This window comes from Musca autumnalis, unplaced genomic scaffold (assembly GCF_047663935.1).
Source record: "Musca autumnalis isolate F117 unplaced genomic scaffold, ASM4766393v1 scaffold_2, whole genome shotgun sequence".
Lineage (NCBI taxonomy): Eukaryota > Metazoa > Arthropoda > Insecta > Diptera > Muscidae > Musca > Musca autumnalis.
Window position 1 is genome coordinate 198,836,068 of NW_027411755.1, and position 20,896 is coordinate 198,856,963.

The following is a 20,896-nucleotide window of genomic DNA, read 5'->3' on the forward strand; positions in this document are numbered from 1 at the left end:
TTGAATACCATGTCTTCTAATGCCTAGAAGACTATGTCTTTTAATGCCTAGAAGACTATGTCTTTCAATGCGAGGAGACCATGTCTTCTAATGCACAGAAGATCATGCCTTCTATTGCTTTAAGACCATGTCTTCTAATGCCTAGATGACCATGTCTTCTAATCACTGGAAGACCATGCCTTCTATTGCCTTGAATACCATGTTTCTAATACCTAGAAGACTATGTCTTCTAATGCGAGAAGACCATGTCTTCTAATACTAGAAGACAATTTTTTCTAATGCACAGAAGACCATGCCTTCTATTGCCTTTAAGACCAAGATAACTATTTCCTCTAATTCCCAGATGACCATGTCTTCTAATCACTGGAAGACCATGCCTTCTATTGCCTTGAATACCATGTCTTCTAATGCCTAGAAGACTATGTCTTTTAATGCCTAGAAGACTATGTCTTTCAATGCGAGGAGACCATGTCTTCTAATGCACAGAAGATCATGCCTTCTATTGCTTTAAGACCATGTCTTCCAATGCCTAGATGACCATGTCTTCTAATCACTGGAAGGCCATGCCTTCTATTGCCTTGAAAACCATGCCTTCTAAAGCCTAGAAGAACATGTCTTCTAATGCCTAGAATACGTTGTCCTTTTATGCCCAGATGATCATGTCTTCTAATCACTGAAAGACCATGTCTACTGATGACTAGAAGACCATGTATTCGACCGGCGCTCTGCTAAGGACTAGAGGACCATGACTTCTAATGCCTCAAAGACCATACCTTCTACTGCCTAGAAGACTATGTCTTTTAATGCCTAGAAGACTGTGTCTTTCAATGCGAGGAGACCATGCCTTCTATTGCCTTGAATACCATGTCTTCTAATGCCTAGAAGACTATGTCTTTTAATGCCTAGAAGACTATGTCTTTCAATGCGAGGATACCATGTTTTCTAATGCACAGAATACTATACCTTCTATTGCCTTAAAGACCATGTCTTCTAATGCCTAGATGACCATGTCCTCTAATCACTGGAAGACCATGCCTTCTATTGCCTCGAAGACCATGTTTCTAATACCTAGAAGACTATGTCTTCTAATGCAAGAAGACCATGTCTTCTAATATTTGAAGACCATTTTTTCTAATGCACAGAAGACCATGCCTTCTATTGCCTTTAAGACCATGTCTTCTAATGCCTAAAAGCCCATATCTTCTAAGCCCTAGCAGGCTATTTATTCTCACGCATTGAAGACCAAGTTTTATAAGTCCTGGAAGGCAAAAAGGCCCTGTCCTCTAATACCCAGAAACCATGACTTCTTATGCCTAAAAGACCATGTCTGCTAATGCGTATGGGACAATTTATTCTCATGTCTAGAAGACCATGTCTTCTAATTAATGGAAGACCATGCCTTCTATTGCCTTGAAGGTCATGCCTTGTATTGCCTTGAAGACCATGTCTACTAATGCTTAGAGGACAATTCATTCTCATGCCTAGAAGACCGTGAAAAACCATATCTTCTAATGACTAGAAGACCATGTCTTCTAATGCTTGTATATATATGTTCCCACAGCATCGCCGAGACTTTCTCATATCAATGAGAGCACGCCGATTCATATTGGTTCAATGATATGGAACCTACTTTTTATCCCCGAGTTCAAATGGCGTATCGTACGCCACCACTTGTAGAGAAGTTCTTCATGGCTGATACACTCAGGAAACGTAAGCCAACTTTACCACGTCCGAAAATGTTGATGTTCTGATCAGGGACTGAACCGCAGACCTTCTGGCAGGCGTGACCAGAAACCTAGGATTCTTCTATTGAAGGAAGGCATCCTGGAAGAATACCTTCTACATGAAGACACCCTTAAAGTAGCTTCTACAATTAAAAGAGACCAGGTAGGAGCCTTCTACAAACAGAATACCTTTTGGAGTCTTCTATTGAAGGAAAAGATCCTGAATGGGTCTTCAATAGGTAGAAGCTTTACTACATAGATTTGCCACAGTTTAGAGTTTTCTACAAATAGAAGAACTTCTGACGATAAAAAGGATTGTCTATAGTTAGAAGAGCTCCTAAAGAGGTGGTTCCCTTCTAAAGGAGTCATCTACTGATAAAAAATACCTTCTAAGGGTGCTACTGAAGGTAGACATTATAAATGGGATCTTAAGAAAGTGTTCTGCAAACAGAAGACCTCTAAGAGGGGACTTCTGCACATATAAAAGCCCTCAATGGGATCTTCTATACATATAAAACGCCCCCAAAGTAGTCTTCTATGTATACAATAGTTCAAAAGGGGGTCTTCAACATATAGAAGAACTTCCAAAGGGGTCTTCTATACATAAAATACTTTCCAAAATGTGTTCTTTACATAGAAGACCGCCCAAAGAGGACTTCCACACAATAAGACCCCCAAAGGGGTCTTCTATACATAGAAGACCTCCCAAAGGGGTCTTCTATACATAGAAGAACTCCCAAAGGGGTCTTCTATACATAGAAGACCTTCCAAAGGTGTCTTCTATACATAAAAGACCCTCCAGAGGGTGTTCTATACATAGAAGACCTCCCAAAGCGATCTTCTATACATAGAAGACATCCCAAAGGGGTCTTCTATATATAGAAGACCTCCCAAAGGGGTCTTCTATACATAAAAGACCTCCCAAAGGGATCTTCTATATATAGAAGACCTCCCAAAGGGGTCTTCTATACATAAAAGACCCTCCAGAGGGTGTTCTATGCATAGAAGATCTCCCAAATTGATCTTCTATAAATAGAAGACCCACCAAAGGGGTCTTCTATATATAGAAGACCTCCCAAAGAGCTCCTAAAGATGGGATTCCCATTTAAAAGAGTCATCTACTGAAAAAATACCTTCTAAGGGTACTATTGAAGGTAGACATTATAAATGGGATCTTAAGAAAGTATTCTGCAAACAGAATACCTCTAAAAGGGGACTTCTGCATATTTAAAAGCCCTCAATGGGATCTTCTACACATAGAAAACCTTCCAAAGCAGTCTTCTATGTATACAATAGCTCAAAAGGGGGTCTTCAACACATAGAAGAACTTCCAAAGGTGTCTTCTAAACATAAAATACTTTCCAAAAGGTGTTCTATACATAGAAGACCGCCCAAAGAAGACTTCCACACAATAAGACCCCCAAAGGGGTCTTCTATACATAGAATACATCCGAAAGGTGTCTTCAATACATAAAAGACTTCCCAAAGTGATCTTCCACACACAGAAGACCTCCCAAAGGTGTCTTCTACACATAAAAAACCCTCCAGAGGGTGTTCTATACATAGAAGACCTCCAAAAGTGATCTTCTATAAATAGAAGACCTCCAAAGGGGTCTTCTATATATAGAAGACCTCCAAAGGGGTCTTCTATATATAGATGACCTCCCAAAAAAATATGTTAAAAATCCACAGGCTCTGACTGCCTTTGAAAAAAATATTTTAAAAATCCACGAGCTCTGATATCCCTAGAAAAAATATTTTAAAAATCCACGAGCTCTGATATCCCTAGAAAAAATATTTTAAAAATCCACGATCTCTGATATCCCTAGAAAAAATATTTTAAAAATCCACGAGCTCTGATATCCCTAGAAAAAATATTTTAAAAATCCACGAGCTCTGATATCCCTAGAAAAAATATTTTAAAAATCCACGAGCTCTGATATCCCTAAAAAAAATATTTTAAAAATCCACGAGCCCTAGAAAAAATATTTTAAAAATCCACGAGCCCTAGAAAAAATATTTTAAAAATCCACGAGCTCTGATATCCCTAGAAAAAATATTTTAAAAATCCACGAGCTCTGATATCCCTAGAAAAAATATTTTAAAAATCCACGAGCTCTGATATCCCTAGAAAAAATATTTTAAAAATCCACGAGCTCTGATATCCCTAGAAAAAATATTTTAAAAATCCACGAGCTCCGATAACCCTAGAAAAAATATTTTAAATATTCACGAGCTCCGATAACCCTAGAAAAAATATTTTAAATATCCACGAGCTCCGATAACCCTAGAAAAATATTTTAAATATCCACGAGCTCCGATATCCCTAGAAAAAAAAAATTTAAATATTCACGAGCTCCGATAACCCTAGAAAAATATTTTAAATATTCACGAGCTCCGATATCCCTAGAAAAAAATATTTTAATAAATTAATGAGCTATGATATCCCCAGAAAAAATATTTTAAAAATCCACGAGCTCTGATATCCCTAGAAAAAATATTTTAAAAATCCACGAGCTCTGATATCCCTAGAAAAAATATTTTAAAAATCCACGAGCTCTGATATCCCTAGAAAAATATATTTAATAAATTAATGAGCTCTGATATCCCCAGAAAAAATATTTTAAATATCCAAGAGCTCCGATCTCCCTAGAAAAAATATTTTAATACATTAATGAGCTCTGATATCCCTAGAAAAAATATTTTAAATATCCAAGAGCTCCGATCTCCCTAGAAAAAATATTTTAATACATTAATGAGCTCTGATATCCCTAGCAAAACAATTTTAAAAATCCACGAGCTCTCATATCCCTAGGAAAAACAATTCTAAAAATCCAAGAGCTCTAATATCCCTACAAAAAAATATTTTAAACTTCTGTAGCTCTGATATCCCTAGCAAAATATTTCAAAAATTTCCTTACAAAAAATATTGTAAAAATCCACGAGCTCTGGTATCCCTAGAAACATATTTTAAAAGCCCACGATCTCTGATAGCCCTTGAAAAACTATTTAAAAAATCCACGATCTCTGATATCCCTAGAAAAAAAATTTAAAAATATTTTAAAAATACCATATCTTATAAAGCAGTATTGAAATGATTCTCATTTCCAATTCTTTTAGCTAATTCCTAAACCAATTAAACACAGAAATAAATTACCCCTTTGAACCACCCAAAACAAACAAAAATAAAGTAGGAAGGAAGCTAATAAGAGATATATTAACCTGAAACTGGTATAGAGGGAAAATGTGTGGCCCAAATGAAGGGGAAACTATAATGAAAAGGATAAAATCCTCCAAAAAAAAAAAGAACAGCATTTAGATTCCCATTTCCTTGCCAAATAAAAACGTGGCACAATTAACTAAAGGAAGACGAATGCACTTTGTGAAATTAAATATTCATTTCTGAGAGGGTTGTTAGCAAAACAGAACCTGGGAAATTCATTGTGGGTCATAAGTTAAAGGGGAGATATAAATAACTAACGATTTTTAATAAGAAAAAAACAAATGAAAAAACAAACCCGAACCCTCAAGAATTATTTGCCATCACAAAAAACATATGGTAATAAGTGGGATTTGATAAAAAGAGCCTGGCCATAAAGGATTGCCAATGTGGGGTTGGCAAAAAAGGAATTTATAAGAGGTTGGATGAAACAGATTGTTACTGTGGCGTGTAACTGAAATGTTTGTTTATCTGGCCAAGAGGCTAAGTTAGAAGATTATATGAAATGGAAAGGGTTGGATTTTATCACATTTTCAGAGTTTATGTGGGCCAAATTGCTATTGAACAAACAGAGACCCACGTTGGGCGCCATTTAACCCTTAGATACAGTAAATAATTGATAGCCACTATGGATTTGCTTATAGTATATGGTATCGTTAATGTTTATAGGATTGGGGGACAGGGACATGGGACACATCTCCTATCTCAATTTTAAATAAAAAACCTCAATTTATTTTCTATCTTTTAGAATGATTTGCAATTATAACAAAATAAATCGAACACAAAATACAACATATTGAAAATACACCAACACTTGGTTTCTATTAAAATTCTTTTCAAAACTAATTTTAAATTCACTAAACAAAAGAAACTTCCCACAACAACGTCTGTCCTAATTTCAATACCTCAACTTAACAAATAAATAACAACATTTAAATTTATCCCCAACAAAAAACGAATTTGTTAAGCATCCCTACCACCAACACCCTCAACATTTTAATGGGCTTTACCAACAACAAAACAAAAACGGATGAGGAAATCAGGAGCAACATTTCAAAGGAAAAGGAAATGCGATATGCTTGGGGATCTGTTTTTCGTTGTTTTTTATATTGTTTGATAGCAAAGGGCCGGCCGTTCAAATAGGTCAATACAATGAAAGTGAATGTTGGGCCACTTTTTATGGTAATGAATACAAGTTTTTTTTTTTCGAGAAAGTCAAATCATTTGCCAAAAAACATTTTCTGGAGGATGGTTGTTACAAAAATAGCACTTGAAACAAATGTTGCAATAATAGTAAAAAACAAAATAAACCACCTCCCAAAAGTTTTAGAAACCACAATTTTGTCAATAAAAAGTAAAATTGTTCCTCTTTGGAGAGATTTGTGTTCAAGTTAAAGGGAAGTTGATTCAGATTTCCATTCGATTGAATGAAATTAAACGAATTCGATTGTTAGCCAAAAGTTTTCGATGAACTATAATTGAAAACTTAATGTTATAATTAACTTAAAATCTTTTTTTTCAAGGGCTAAAAAATATTTTGGAAACCCACGAGCTCTTGGACTTCAAAAATATTTTTTCAAGCCCCATCAGAGCTCTTGGATTTTTGAAATATTTTTTTCAACCCCATCAGAGCTCGTGGATTTTTATTTTATTGTTATTATTATTATTATTATTTTTTTTTTTTTTTTGATGCCCTATTAGAGCTCGTGGATTTTTAAAATATTTTTTTCAAGCCCTATTAGAGCTCGTGGATTTTTAAAATATTTTTTTCAAGCCCTATAAGAGCTCGTGGATTTTTAAAATATTTTTTTCAAGCCCTATTAGAGCTCGTGGATTTTTAAAATATTTTTTTCAAGCCCTATTAGAGCTCGTGGATTTTTAAAATATTTTTTTCAAGCCCTATTAGAGCTCGTGGATTTTTAAAATATTTTTTTCAAGCCCTATTAGAGCTCGTGGATTTTTAAAATATTTTTTTCAAGCCCTATTAGAGCTCGTGGATTTTTAAAATATTTTTTTCAAGCCCTATTAGAGCTCGTGGATTTTTAAAATATTTTTTTCAAGCCCTATTAGAGCTCGTGGATTTTTAAAATATTTTTTTCAAGCCCTATTAGAGCTCGTGGATTTTTAAAATATTTTTTTCAAGCCCTATTAGAGCTCGTGGATTTTTAAAATATTTTTTTCAAGCCCTATTAGAGCTCGTGGATTTTTAAAATATTTTTTTCAAGCCCTATTAGAGCTCGTGGATTTTTAAAATATTTTTTTCAAGCCCTATTAGAGCTCGTGGATTTTTAAAATATTTTTTTTTCAAGCCCTATTAGAGCTCGTGGATTTTTAAAATATTTTTTTCAAGCCCTATTAGAGCTCGTGGATTTTTAAAATATTTTTTTCAAGCCCTATTAGAGCTCGTGGATTTTTAAAATATTTTTTTCAAGCCCTATTAGACCTCGTGGATTTTTAAAATATTTTTTTAAGCCCTATTAGACCTCGTGGATTTTTAAAATATTTTTTTCAAGCCCTATTAGAGCTCGTGGATTTTTAAAATATTTTTTTCAAGCCCTGTTAGAGCACGTGGATCTTTAAAATATTTTTTTGAAGCCCTATTAGAGCTCGTGGATTTTTAAAATATTTTTTTTCAAGCCCTATTAGAGCTCGTGGATTTTTAAAATATTTTTTTCAAGCCCTATTAGAGCTCGTGGATTTTTAAAATATTTTTTTCAAGCCCTATTAGACCTCGTGGATTTTTAAAATATTTTTTTAAGCCCTATTAGACCTCGTGGATTTTTAAAATATTTTTTTCAAGCCCTATTAGAGCTCGTGGATTTTTAAAATATTTTTTTCAAGCCCTATTAGAGCTCGTGGATTTTTAAAATATTTTTTTCAAGCCCTATTAGAGCTCGTGGATTTTTAAAATATTTTTTTCAAGCCCTATTAGAGCTCGTGGATTTTTAAAATATTTTTTTCAAGCCCTATTAGAGCTCGTGGATTTTTAAAATATTTTTTTCAAGCCCTATTAGAGCTCGTGGATTTTTAAAATATTTTTTTCAAGCCCTATTAGAGCTCGTGGATTTTTAAAATATTTTTTTCAAGCCCTATTAGAGCTCGTGGATTTTTAAAATATTTTTTTCAAGCCCTATTAGACCTCGTGGATTTTTAAAATATTTTTTTAAGCCCTATTAGACCTCGTGGATTTTTAAAATATTTTTTTCAAGCCCTATTAGAGCTCGTGGATTTTTAAAATATTTTTTTCAAGCCCTGTTAGAGCACGTGGATCTTTAAAATATTTTTTTGAAGCCCTATTAGAGCTCGTGGATTTTTAAAATATTTTTTTTCAAGCCCTATTAGAGCTCGTGGATTTTTAAAATATTTTTTTCAAGCCCTATTAGAGCTCGTGGATTTTTAAAATATTTTTTTCAAGCCCTATTAGACCTCGTGGATTTTTAAAATATTTTTTTAAGCCCTATTAGACCTCGTGGATTTTTAAAATATTTTTTTCAAGCCCTATTAGAGCTCGTGGATTTTTAAAATATTTTTTTCAAGCCCTATTAGAGCTCGTGGATTTTTAAAATATTTTTTTCAAGCCCTATTAGAGCTCGTGGATTTTTAAAATATTTTTTTCAAGCCCTATTAGAGCTCGTGGATTTTTAAAATATTTTTTTCAAGCCCTATTAGAGCTCGTGGATTTTTAAAATATTTTTTTCAAGCCCTATTAGAGCTCGTGGATTTTTAAAATATTTTTTTCAAGCCCTATTAGAGCTCGTGGATTTTTAAAATATTTTTTTCAAGCCCTATTAGAGCTCGTGGATTTTTAAAATATTTTTTTCAAGCCCTATTAGAGCTCGTGGATTTTTAAAATATTTTTTTCAAGCCCTATTAGAGCTCGTGGATTTTTAAAATATTTTTTTCAAGCCCTATTAGAGCTCGTGGATTTTTAAAATATTTTTTTCAAGCCCTGTTAGAGCACGTGGATCTTTAAAATATTTTTTTGAAGCCCTATTAGAGCTCGTGGATTTTTAAAATATTTTTTTTCAAGCCCTATTAGAGCTCGTGGATTTTTAAAATATTTTTTTCAAGCCCTATTAGAGCTCGTGGATTTTTAAAATATTTTTTTCAAGCCCTATTAGACCTCGTGGATTTTTAAAATATTTTTTTAAGCCCTATTAGACCTCGTGGATTTTTAAAATATTTTTTTCAAGCCCTATTAGAGCTCGTGGATTTTTAAAATATTTTTTTCAAGCCCTATTAGAGCTCGTGGATTTTTAAAATATTTTTTTCAAGCCCTATTAGAGCTCGTGGATTTTTAAAATATTTTTTTCAAGCCCTATTAGAGCTCGTGGATTTTTAAAATATTTTTTTCAAGCCCTATTAGAGCTCGTGGATTTTTAAAATATTTTTTTCAAGCCCTATTAGAGCTCGTGGATTTTTAAAATATTTTTTTCAAGCCCTATTAGAGCTCGTGGATTTTTAAAATATTTTTTTCAAGCCCTATTAGAGCTCGTGGATTTTTAAAATATTTTTTTCAAGCCCTATTAGAGCTCGTGGATTTTTAAAATATTTTTTTCAAGCCCTATTAGAGCTCGTGGATTTTTAAAATATTTTTTTCAAGCCCTATTAGAGCTCGTGGATTTTTAAAATATTTTTTTCAAGCCCTATTAGATATAAATAAAATATTTTTTTTCAAACCCCATAAGAGCTTGTGGATTTTTAAAATATTTTTTTCAAGCCCTATTAGAGCTCGTGGATTTTTAAATTATTTTTTTCAAGCCCTATTAGAGCTCGTGGATTTTTAAAATATTTTTTTCAAGCCCTATTGGAGCTCCTGGATTTTTAAAATATTTTTTTCAAGCCCTATTAGAGCTCGTGGATTTTTAAAATATTTTTTTCAAGCCCTCATGGATTTTTAAAATAATTTTTTCAAGTCCTATCAGAGCTCGTGTATTTTTAAAATAATTTTTTCAAGTCCTATCAGAGCTCGTGGTTTTTTAAATAATTTTTTCAAGCTCTATCAGAGCTCGTGGATTTTTAAAATAATTTTTTCAAGCTCTATCAGAATATTTTTCAAAGACTATCAAAGTTCGTTGATTTTTAAAAGAATATTTTTAAAGGCATTTTGGTGGTTTAATCCAGTTTGAGGCCACTATATTTTTTCTGGCTCCAATAAGGCCATGATCAATATTCAAAGATGGCACATACATTTGACTTTTTATTGCACCTCTGTAATCCCCTTCTCGTTTTATGATAGGATTTTATCCTACACACTTCTTGTTCATTATGCCATAAAATACCAATCCAGATAAGAAGATAACATTTGATTGTGTTTACATTTCATGGTCATTTTGCTGTTTTTCTTATCAGTAGCATCAAACATGATATAAAAAGGACATAGTAACAACCCTCATCTCTCCTCCTACACCCCTAATCCATAATAATAACACATGTTGTGGCACTAAATATTCTTGTTGTTATTCTTGGTGGCGTTGAAATAAAAACGGTCTAAATAAATCCTAAATTACGTCCCTTGGAGAAAGGAGAGAGATGAAAAAGAAAACATTGTAGCAAAATATTTACAATGCTAAAATATTATCTTGTAGATAGACAAAACAACATTTGCCACAGACGACCCCAACCGACCGGCTGGCCAACCTTCTTTCGCACTTAGTCTTGGCCATCGTCGTCATATTTTTGGGTAATTTTAAATAAAATTCCAACAACTTGAAGTTCAGCATGAACCAATTTAACAATCTCCAACCTCCACCACCCCGCTCTGCCACAGTACGACTTACAATGATGTTAAACAATTTAAGATAATATTCATACACAAGTGTTTTTGGGCATTTAAGTGAAGGGTGGTCATTTTCATATCCCCTACTTTATGTTATTCTTCTTCATTGTTTGGCTATTTGGCTGGTCAGTTTTCTTCAAACTTTGAACATTTTCGTGGTCATGGCTAAAATGCCAAGATTTGTAGTATTTTTCATATATTACAGTGGAGTAGGGAAATGGTCGAACTGCCGGAATGTAAATGTTTTCTGTCAAACCGCCCTTCCCCTCAGTCCTTAATCAATTGTTTGCTTTCGTTTTCTTTTCATTGTGGTAAAGAAAAAGTTTCCGGGAATTGTTTTTGCGGTATATTCATTTACAATATTTGCCATTTTTATGGTTAAGGCTTTCATCCGTTTTTTTGGCATAAAATCAACAGCAGTTACTTAGCAGCAGCAAAACTAACTCCGGTTGCCAATAACACTAACCGAATGAAAAACAAAGTATAACACTCATCGTAACCGCAGCAATAACACATTACTGCATTACAGCATGAAAAAAGAATTAAAAGGCTTTGCCGACAGCTAAATACACTAAGCATATGCTGTTCTGATATTTTATTAAATTTTTTTAATGCCTATTAGAGCTAGTGGATTTTTAAAATATTTTTTTCAAGCCCTAGCAGAGCTCGTGGATTTTTAAAATATTTTGTTCAAGCCCTAGCAGAGCTCGTGGATTTTTAAAATATTTTTTTCAAGCCCTAGCAGAGCTCGTGGATTTTTAAAATATTTTTTTCAAGCCCTAGCAGAGCTCGTGGATTTTTAAAATATTTTTTTCAAGCCCTAGCAGAGCTCGTGGAGTTTTAAAATATTTTTTTTCAAGCCCTAGCAGAGCTCGTGGTTTTTTAAAATATTTTTTTCAAGCCCTAGCAGAGCTCGTGGATTTTTAAAATATTTTTTTCAAGCCCTAGCAGAGCTCGTGGATTTTTAAAATATTTTTTTCAAGCCCTAGCAGAGCTCGTAGATTTTTAAAATATTTTTTTTTTCAAGCCCTAGCAGAGCTCGTGGATTTTTAAAATATTTTTTTCAAGCCCTAGCAGAGCTCGTGGATTTTTAAAATATTTTTTTCAAGCCCTAGCAGAGCTCGTGGATTTTTAAAATATTTTTTTTCAAGCCCTAGCAGAGCTCGTGGATTTTTAAAATATTTTTTTCAAGCCCTAGCAGAGCTCGTGGATTTTTAAAATATTTTTTTCAAGCCCTAGCAGAGCTCGTGGATTTTTAAAATATTTTTTTCAAGCCCTAGCAGAGCTCGTGGATTTTTAAAATATTTTTTCAAGCCCTAGCAGAGCTCGTGGATTTTTAAAATATTTTTTCAAGCCCTGGCAGAGCTCGTGGATTTTTAAAATATTCTTTTCAAGCCCTAGCAGAGCTCGTAGATTTTTAAAATATTTTTTTCAAGCCCTAGCAGAGCTCGTGGATTTTTAAAATAATTTTTTCAAGTCCTATCAGAGCTCGTGGATTTTTAAAATAATTTTTTCAAGTCCTATCAGAGCTCGTGGATTTTTAAAATAATTTTTTCAAGTCCTATCAGAGCTCGTGGATTTTTAAAATAATTTTTTCAAGTCCTATCAGAGCTCGTGGACTTTTAAAATAATTTTTTCAAGTCCTATCAGAGCTCGTGGATTTTTAAAATAATTTTTTCAAGTCCTATCAGAGCTCGTGGATTTTTAAAATAATTTTTTCAAGTCCTATCAGAGCTCATGGATTTTTAAAATAATTTTTTCAAGTCCTATCAGAGCTCGTGGATTTTTAAAATAATTTTTTCAAGTCCTATCAGAGCTCGTGGATTTTTAAAATAATTTTTTCAAGTCCTATCAGAGCTCGTGGATTTTTAAAATAATTTTTTCAAGTCCTATCAGAGCTCGTGGATTTTTAAAATAATTTTTTCAAGTCCTATCAGAGCTCGTGGATTTTTAAAATAATTTTTTCAAGTCCTATCAGAGCTCGTGCATTTTTAAAATAATTTTTTCAAGTCCTATCAGAGCTCGTGCATTTTTAAAATAATTTTTTCAAGTCCTATCAGAGCTCGTGGATTTTTAAAATAATTTTTTCAAGTCCTATCAGAGCTCGTGCATTTTTAAAATAATTTTTTCAAGTCCTATCAGAGCTCGTGGATTTTTAAAATAATTTTTTCAAGTCCTATCAGAGCTCGTGCATTTTTAAAATAATTTTTTCAAGTCCTATCAGAGCTCGTGCATTTTTAAAATAATTTTTTCAAGTCCTATCAGAGCTCGTGGATTTTTAAAATAATTTTTTCAAGTCCTATCAGAGCTCGTGGATTTTTAAAATAATTTTTTCAAGTCCTATCAGAGCTCGTGGATTTTTAAAATAATTTTTTCAAGTCCTATCAGAGCTCGTGGATTTTTAAAATAATTTTTTCAAGTCCTATCAGAGCTCGTGGATTTTTAAAATAATTTTTTCAAGTCCTATCAGAGCTCGTGGATTTTTAAAATAATTTTTTCAAGTCCTATCAGAGCTCGTGGATTTTTAAAATAATTTTTTCAAGTCCTATCAGAGCTCGTGGATTTTTAAAATAATTTTTTCAAGTCCTATCAGAGCTCGTGGATTTTTAAAATAATTTTTTCAAGTCCTATCAGAGCTCGTGGATTTTTAAAATAATTGTTTCAAGTCCTATCAGAGCTCGTGGATTTTTAAAATAATTTTTTCAAGTCCTATCAGAGCTCGTGGATTTTTAAAATAATTTTTTCAAGTCCTATCAGAGCTCGTGGATTTTTAAAATAATTTTTTCAAGTCCTATCAGAGCTCGTGGATTTTTAAAATAATTTTTTCAAGTCCTATCAGAGCTCGTGGATTTTTAAAATAATTTTTTCAAGTCCTATCAGAGCTCGTGGATTTTTAAAATAATTTTTTCAAGTCCTATCAGAGCTCGTGGATTTTTAAAATAATTTTTTCAAGTCCTATCAGAGCTCGTGGATTTTTAAAATAATTTTTTCAAGTCCTATCAGAGCTCGTGGATTTTTAAAATAATTTTTTCAAGTCCTATCAGAGCTCGTGGATTTTTAAAATAATTTTTTCAAGTCCTATCAGAGCTCGTGGATTTTTAAAATAATTTTTTCAAGTCCTATCAGAGCTCGTGGATTTTTAAAATAATTTTTTCAAGTCCTATCAGAGCTCGTGGATTTTTAAAATAATTTTTTCAAGTCCTATCAGAGCTCGTGGATTTTTAAAATAATTTTTTCAAGTCCTATCAGAGCTCGTGGATTTTTAAAATAATTTTTTCAAGTCCTATCAGAGCTCGTGGATTTTTAAAATAATTTTTTCAAGTCCTATCAGAGCTCGTGGATTTTTAAAATAATTTTTTCAAGTCCTATCAGAGCTAGTGGATTTTTAAAATAATTGTTTCAAGTCCTATCAGAGCTCGTGGATTTTTAAAATAATTTTTTCAAGTCCTATCAGAGCTCGTGGATTTTTAAAATAATTTTTTCAAGCCCTATCACAGCTCGTGGATGTTTAAAATATTTTTTTCAAGCCCTATCACAGCTCGTGGATGTTTAAAATATTTTTTTCAAGCCCTATCAAAGCTCGTGGATGTTTAAAATATTTTTTTCAAGCCCTATCACAGCTCGTGTATTTTTAAAATATTTTTTTTCAAGCCCTATGACAGCTCGTGTATTTTTAAAATATTTTTTTTAAGCCCTATCAGAGCTCGTGGACTTTTTAGATATTTTTTTAAGCCCTATCAGAGCTCTTTTCAATTATTTTTACAACCCCTACCAGAGCTCGTGGGTTTTACAAATATTTTTTCAAAACCTATCAGAGCTCTTGGATTTTTTAAAAAATATTTTTGAAAGGCTATCACCGCTGGTGGATTTTTAAAAATTATTTTTAGCAAGGCTTTCAAATCTCTTGGAGTTTTAAAAAATATTTTTGCAAGGCTATCAAAGCTCGTGAATTTTTACAAATTATTTTTTTATATTAATTACTATTTCCTGACCACTTTCGACATTTATAACAACGTTTAATGTTCTTCTCCTTTCCGTCACTATTTTATTATCCCCGTTTACTTAATAAATTCTCTAAACTAATTCCACCCACTAAAAATCCAACTAATTTCCTTCCACCAACTACGCTGAAATATGTCAACGAAAATTTAATTTATCTTGACACATCCTCCGCTCAACTCAGGTACATATTAAGCTTTTCGAATCTTTCCCTCATTTTTGGCTGCTTTGAAAAATTCAATTACAATATAGACACAAAATGTTTGTAATTTAACCCTAATTTGCAACTTGGCAAATAACCATAAAATCTGGCAATTTGATTATGTGAAGCCTAAAATAACGAAAAATATCTTCACAAATCCCACCTCCAAACCGGGTTATCTCGTACACCATAAACACACACACACAGTATTTATACAAATAAACCAATCTTCTGTTAATGGCCTGACCCTTCTAAGCACTACTAAATACTACCTACCACCGCCCACTTCATTTACACCTGTGGGTGTTTTTTTTTATTATGGTGGGGGAGAGGAGGACGAAAAGGGCCAGGATAAAGCTTATCCAATTTGCCATCAACTATCCTTTTTTAACATCACCCACCAACCCCAGACAACCCACTCTCATCGGTAATAAACTTCAATGTCTGTCGAAGAATTACAACTAAAATAAAGGTGTTGTAGGGAAAGTGTATACAGGAGGAACATAGATTTCAGGTAGGGAATTAGTGCTAAGAGTTGCCAACTTATTTGAGAAGAAAGTCCCAAAGCTAAACTAATATGTAAGGCAGATGGATTTAAGAAATCATATATATACAAAATTGTACAGTCATAATAAGGACCACAATGACATTCATTTCAAAAATCCAAGACATGTCCCTCTTCGGAAAAAAATTAGAAATGTGGACTAATATAGTCTATATTCGAACCTAATCTATGTATGTCTATACCAAATATTACGATGTGCAAAGTTTGGACTCTTCTTCGAACTTGCTCGAAGTTTGGACGGCGTGGAGTGCAAGCCTATTCATATTGGATCAGTGATATTGCCGAGTCGTGCATGCCAACATTACACTGAGGGGATTTTTCACCGCCGAAAATGTTCTGGTCGGGAATTGAACCACAGACCTTCTGAGTGCAAGACGGACGTGCTCACGTGCTTGCACCACGGTGGCTCCCAGCTGACTTTTATTCTCTTTGTAAGTACACGTAGCTATCAGAAGAGGTAAACGTATGTGCGCGATCTGGGGCTCAATTCTTGTTCTATGACAATTTGAAATGAAAACTTTTATAAAGAAAATAAATGTCAAGTAAAAAATCTTAAACAAAAAATTCATTTCTAATTGGAGTAGAGCTCAATGTCCGATGATTTTTTGCAAATGAAAAAGCAAAGTAGAAGATTCGTACCCACAAAACCACCATAATGTGACCGGTCTCGCCGTCGCTAGCGGCTCATCAGACATATCACCTGTGGAATGCCTTCTTTGTCATCGAGCGTTTTCCCTTTCTAATGCAATATCTTTTTACAGTGGTAGATATTGATCGCTAACACGCCGTGACAACACTTTTTTCATACATATGTTTTTTTAAGGACGTGGGTTCAAAACCCAGCCTGGCTTAAGCTGATTTTTATTTATTTGAAAATTTTGCAATTAGAGCAAAGATCATTTCAATATTAATTTTAATTAATTTCTCGTTGGAGTCGAGCTTAATGACCGATGATTTCTTGGTAATGAAAACGGAAAGCCGAAGATTCGAACCCACACAACCAACATTATGTGACCGGTTTAAATGAGCTCCGCATAATAAGATAAATTTTCTAATAAATGAAAATATTTTTTATTTCAAATTTTCATACAACATAGAACAGCCTTTGAACTGCATTAAAGTCTCCGATTATGATTAATGTCGGTCAGAGACAGTTTTTGATTTTACTGTCTTAGGTGTTATTGCTTTTACTGGCCAGAAAAGACTTCAATAATTGTTGGTCCCGACTTAGCAATCCAGTTCCGACACAATGTCATCGCCAGGATCTCAGCCTGATAGACCTTATTGTGATCCGGTAACTGAAGAAAGGTTGCGGTCTCTGGCTCTTTAATGAAAAGTACCAATCCCGCCTATCATCGAGCCGTCTGTATAACAACTGTTCCCAGTAGGCATTTGTGGCTAAATCCAATACCTCCTTCCCCAATTTTGTTAACATAGTTGACTTTTTTTCCTATGTTAAGGCTTATTAGATCGTTAGTGTTCAAGTAATCCAAGAGGGCTTGACCCGGTTTGTTAGTCCCACCCCACTCAATGTGGTGCGAGTTTGTATCGCTACATACTGGTACTTCGTTACCTGTTTGTTGTGCTCTGGCTCATGTATACCATCTCGCTCTGATGAAGGTTTATATGAATGGCCTCGATCATTGGTCCTCCAGTGAAGGCGCTTCTTGGAAGTCACAGCATCAACTCCCTCTTCTTGGAGGTAGTCCCTTCTCGCAGTTTATTTTGGCTTCCCCGTCCAACCCGATCCTCGCCTTTCCCAGTTTGAAGCGGACAGGTTTTGAGAAAACCAAGTCGTTAATCTTTGTCAGATTGGCTAGGGAGACATGCTCAATTCTGAACATAAGGAGAGTACGGTTTTCTTGCTCCTCCCTGTGGAAGACTTCACATCTCTTTACGTCCAGTATCTTGTTTCGGCGAACAAAGACTTCGATCACGTGTTCCCCCTCGAACTTACTGTCCTAACCTCTGACAAAAACGGATGTCTTAGTTAGTTGAGAAATTTTATCTTTCCTCACCAGCTTGAGTTTGCCGCTTTCCATGCTGCTGACAATAGCCTTGATTATGGCAATGGGCAAACTGGAACACCATCATGTCCTCTTTGACCCCGTTGCTGGTGATTTGAATTGATTCACTTACCTGCATTAGATGATCCAAAATCATGTTGTTGACCATTTCCACAATGACTGTCTTTGGTAGCTTGCCTCTATTGGTATCGATCACTACATAGCAGAGTTTGTCGCAATAGCCTTTCTTTGCTGCCTTGGCGATTCCCTGTCTTTGGAAGCTTGCCTCTATTGGTATCGATCACTGCATAGGAGAATTCGTCCCAGTAGCCTTTCTTTGCTACCTTGGCGATTCCCTACCGGTCTCGGCAGCCCTCTTCTGCCGGAACCGGGATTTCTTCGTAGAATCCCCAGGCTCTGCAGTCACTTCCGCGGCCGTGCTCAACTTCGTCACGTTCAAGCTCAGTTTGCCCCTGGAGTATTTACATTGTCCAACTTTGTTCGTTTTGGTTTTTTGTTGTAGGGGAACACCTCCGTAGTCAGTTTTGTTGTTCGCGGATATTATTGGTTCCCTGAGCAGTTTATAACACCAATCTTTTCCGAAACAGGTCTTTTCACAGATGATTTTCCTAGCTTAAAACAAAAAAGTATAATCATCGGCCTGCTTCCATCTGCCGGTGGGGCCGTGCCCGGTAGTTCAACTGGCAAACCCTCTATTAAGATCCAAAGAAGGCACATCACTGGGATATCTTGCCGAAATTTCTATTGATATCGATCACTGTATAGCAGAGTTTGTCCCTGTGGCCTTTCTTGGCTAGCTTGGCGGCATCCTACCGGTTATTTATGGTCCGCACCGTAACTTTCTTATCTTCATTCAGTCAGTTAGTCAGTTTTTTGTCCGTGGGAAATAAAGATTCCCTAAGGCAGATGATCACTCAAATCTTTTACAACAAAATAGTATGATTATCCGTCTGTAGGTGCACTGACAAACAACCTATTAAGGTCCTGATGAACGTCACATCACCTAACTCAGGGATCTAAAAAGTGGTTGATTAGCAGTTTAGAAAAGATTAGATGGAAACCTATACCCTTTACAGAACAACAACAAGTAATTCAACCCAGCTTTGGCCTCAAAAGATAGCCAAGAAGTCTTAAAGTAGACAATAACCTCGAGATTGAACTTGTGTCAAATTGTTCCGCTTCACTTATAAAGAGAGCGATATAACCACAAATGCTTTAATAGGGCTAACACTTATTAATCGATGCCGAATCCAGAATAGTAAATCCCAGCAAAGAATCCTATTATCAAATTAAGGGCTCACATAGAACTGTTTGGAGCCGTAGAACTCACAACCTTCAGTTTTTTTTTTTTTTTATCAGACACCCACACACTCCGTGCTACCACTACTTATTACCCTGTAATGAGTAAAATAAGTAGTTTGGTAATGAGTAAAATAAGTAGTTTGGTAATTATACTGGTAATGCAGAATGTAGATTTTTCACATTAGTCGGTAATATGTTGTTCGGTTCGTGTGGACCCCAAAGTTTTGCTAGGATGCGGCGTAAATATATAAACGTTACTGTACGACAACTGAGCTCAACCAACTCGAAGGACCAATTTCAAACAGCGGGTTTTTTTTCGAATAGACTCGAAGCTATAGTGTTTCGGCCAGAGGATGTAACCCAGCATGCAATGATAAATTTGTCTTTTGGCAACTATTGGCAACCCTGCTCGCTAAACGTGTGATAAATCCTTTAATTTGTCTCTAAGTGGTTGGCTGAGCTTATGAATAGAGGGTTGGGGAGGGATAATAACAAAGTTACACTTATTTTCCCTAAGAATTTTATGGCTTACCGCGCCATTAAAAACCATGCCATTGACTTACCTTTTGTTGGGGGATTATAGAAATTCTGCAACACAGCAAAGCGCGACGAAGTAATTGACAAAATAATTGAAATTTATTTTGCACTTCACCAAAAAGCGAGCGTGAAGATAGCGAGAAGACACACAAACACACACTTTAGTACTGAGTTTGACACTTTTCTAAAGGTTGACGGGTAAAACTTTGTACTGAAATTTAACACGACTCTGGCTGTCAAAATTACTTCAAAACACCCAAGATATGATGATTGGTGGGTTGGGATAATTGTTGCCTTGGGGTTAGGGTTATTCCTGCGTTCTGTTAATAGTTAGAGAAGAGGGGGCACACTTTTGTCGTTTGAGTCAAAAGGTTAAATGGCCTTCTACAAAATGACTCGTTGTGAACTTGGTTTCAAATTTGTAATCCAAAGAATGTTTTCTTGACGTGCTGTCAGTAGTAATAAAATTGCAATGACGACAGACAGTCACTTGTCAAATGCCACTGGGCGGTTTACAATAACAACAAATTGGACTTTTCAATTTTATTTATTTTTTAGTAAAAAATATTTTTAAATTATTTTTTTTTTATTTTTAAATTTTGTTTACACTTTTTTCCATTCACATTTGTTTACAAACAATAGCCTTATCTTGTTGTTATTGTGCTCTTGAATTTAAATTTCCGTTTTGGATTTTTTCGCACACTAATCACCGCACAAACTGTTATTACCATTCACAAACTTTTCTCATCAATGGAGAAGAAGTAAAGGCAGGTTTTGGGAATTCCGTTAAATAGCTTAACTTCGTATATGTATTTCTTCACCTCTGCTATACTTTTTTTAAGAATTTCTTTCGTTGCTATTTTTATACTTGCGAACAACGTATTTTCGATTAATCCAGCAAAAATAACGATGCGAACGAACGACCGACGACCGTAATTCACGTACGTAATAACATCTAACGCGTCTGAAATACCGTAACAGATTGAAGTTGTAACAAATGCCGGAGCATACCATCAACCGACAAGCCAGCATAAACAGAACACAAAATTTGGAGGCTCTCTGTTGTTGATTTTTTGTTGTTGTTGCTTTTGTTTTGGTCCTAACTTAATACACAACAACACAAACCCCCATTGCAAAACACGTTAGTGAGAGTTTTTTTGTTTGAGTGAAATTCATTTGTTGTTTATTTGAATTTAATGAGTAACAGAGAGTTGGAGACGCGAGAGAGCGAAACAATGGAGCATTGTGTTGACAACTACTCAATTGTATTTGTTTGGCGCGCATTTGTATGTGAGAGAGAGCGGGAGCTCCCATAAATTACTCTCTATTGTTGCCATGGCTGCAATGAATGGAGTCTATTTTTGCCATTTGTTTACATTTTTAACAATGAGTGAAAAGTGGAAATTGGAGCTATTAAATGAGTAAAAGAGAGTTAATGGGGTTTGCCATGTTGCCAGATAGATTGACTGTTTTTGGTGGAAAATAGCCGTTATTATTTGAAAAATTTAATGCTGTGAAAATATAGACAAATAAAAGAATAG

The 20,896-nt window shown here is 34.6% G+C and overlaps 1 protein-coding gene across 3 annotated transcripts in view; it reads right to left on the reverse strand.

The window, feature by feature from the left end:
* Positions 1-20,669, reverse strand: part of LOC141395099 (uncharacterized) — a 325,045-nt gene extending 304,376 nt beyond the window's left edge. The window contains exon 1 of one of the 3 annotated variants that reach the window (XR_012410541.1): positions 19,382-20,379. The gene's annotated coding sequence lies outside the window, so the exon portion shown is untranslated. Of the gene's footprint in view, positions 1-19,381 lie in introns of all 3 variants that reach the window. The other 2 variants (XM_073970524.1, XM_073970525.1) reach the window with 2 other exon arrangements.
* Positions 20,670-20,896: the final 227 nt, after the last annotated feature.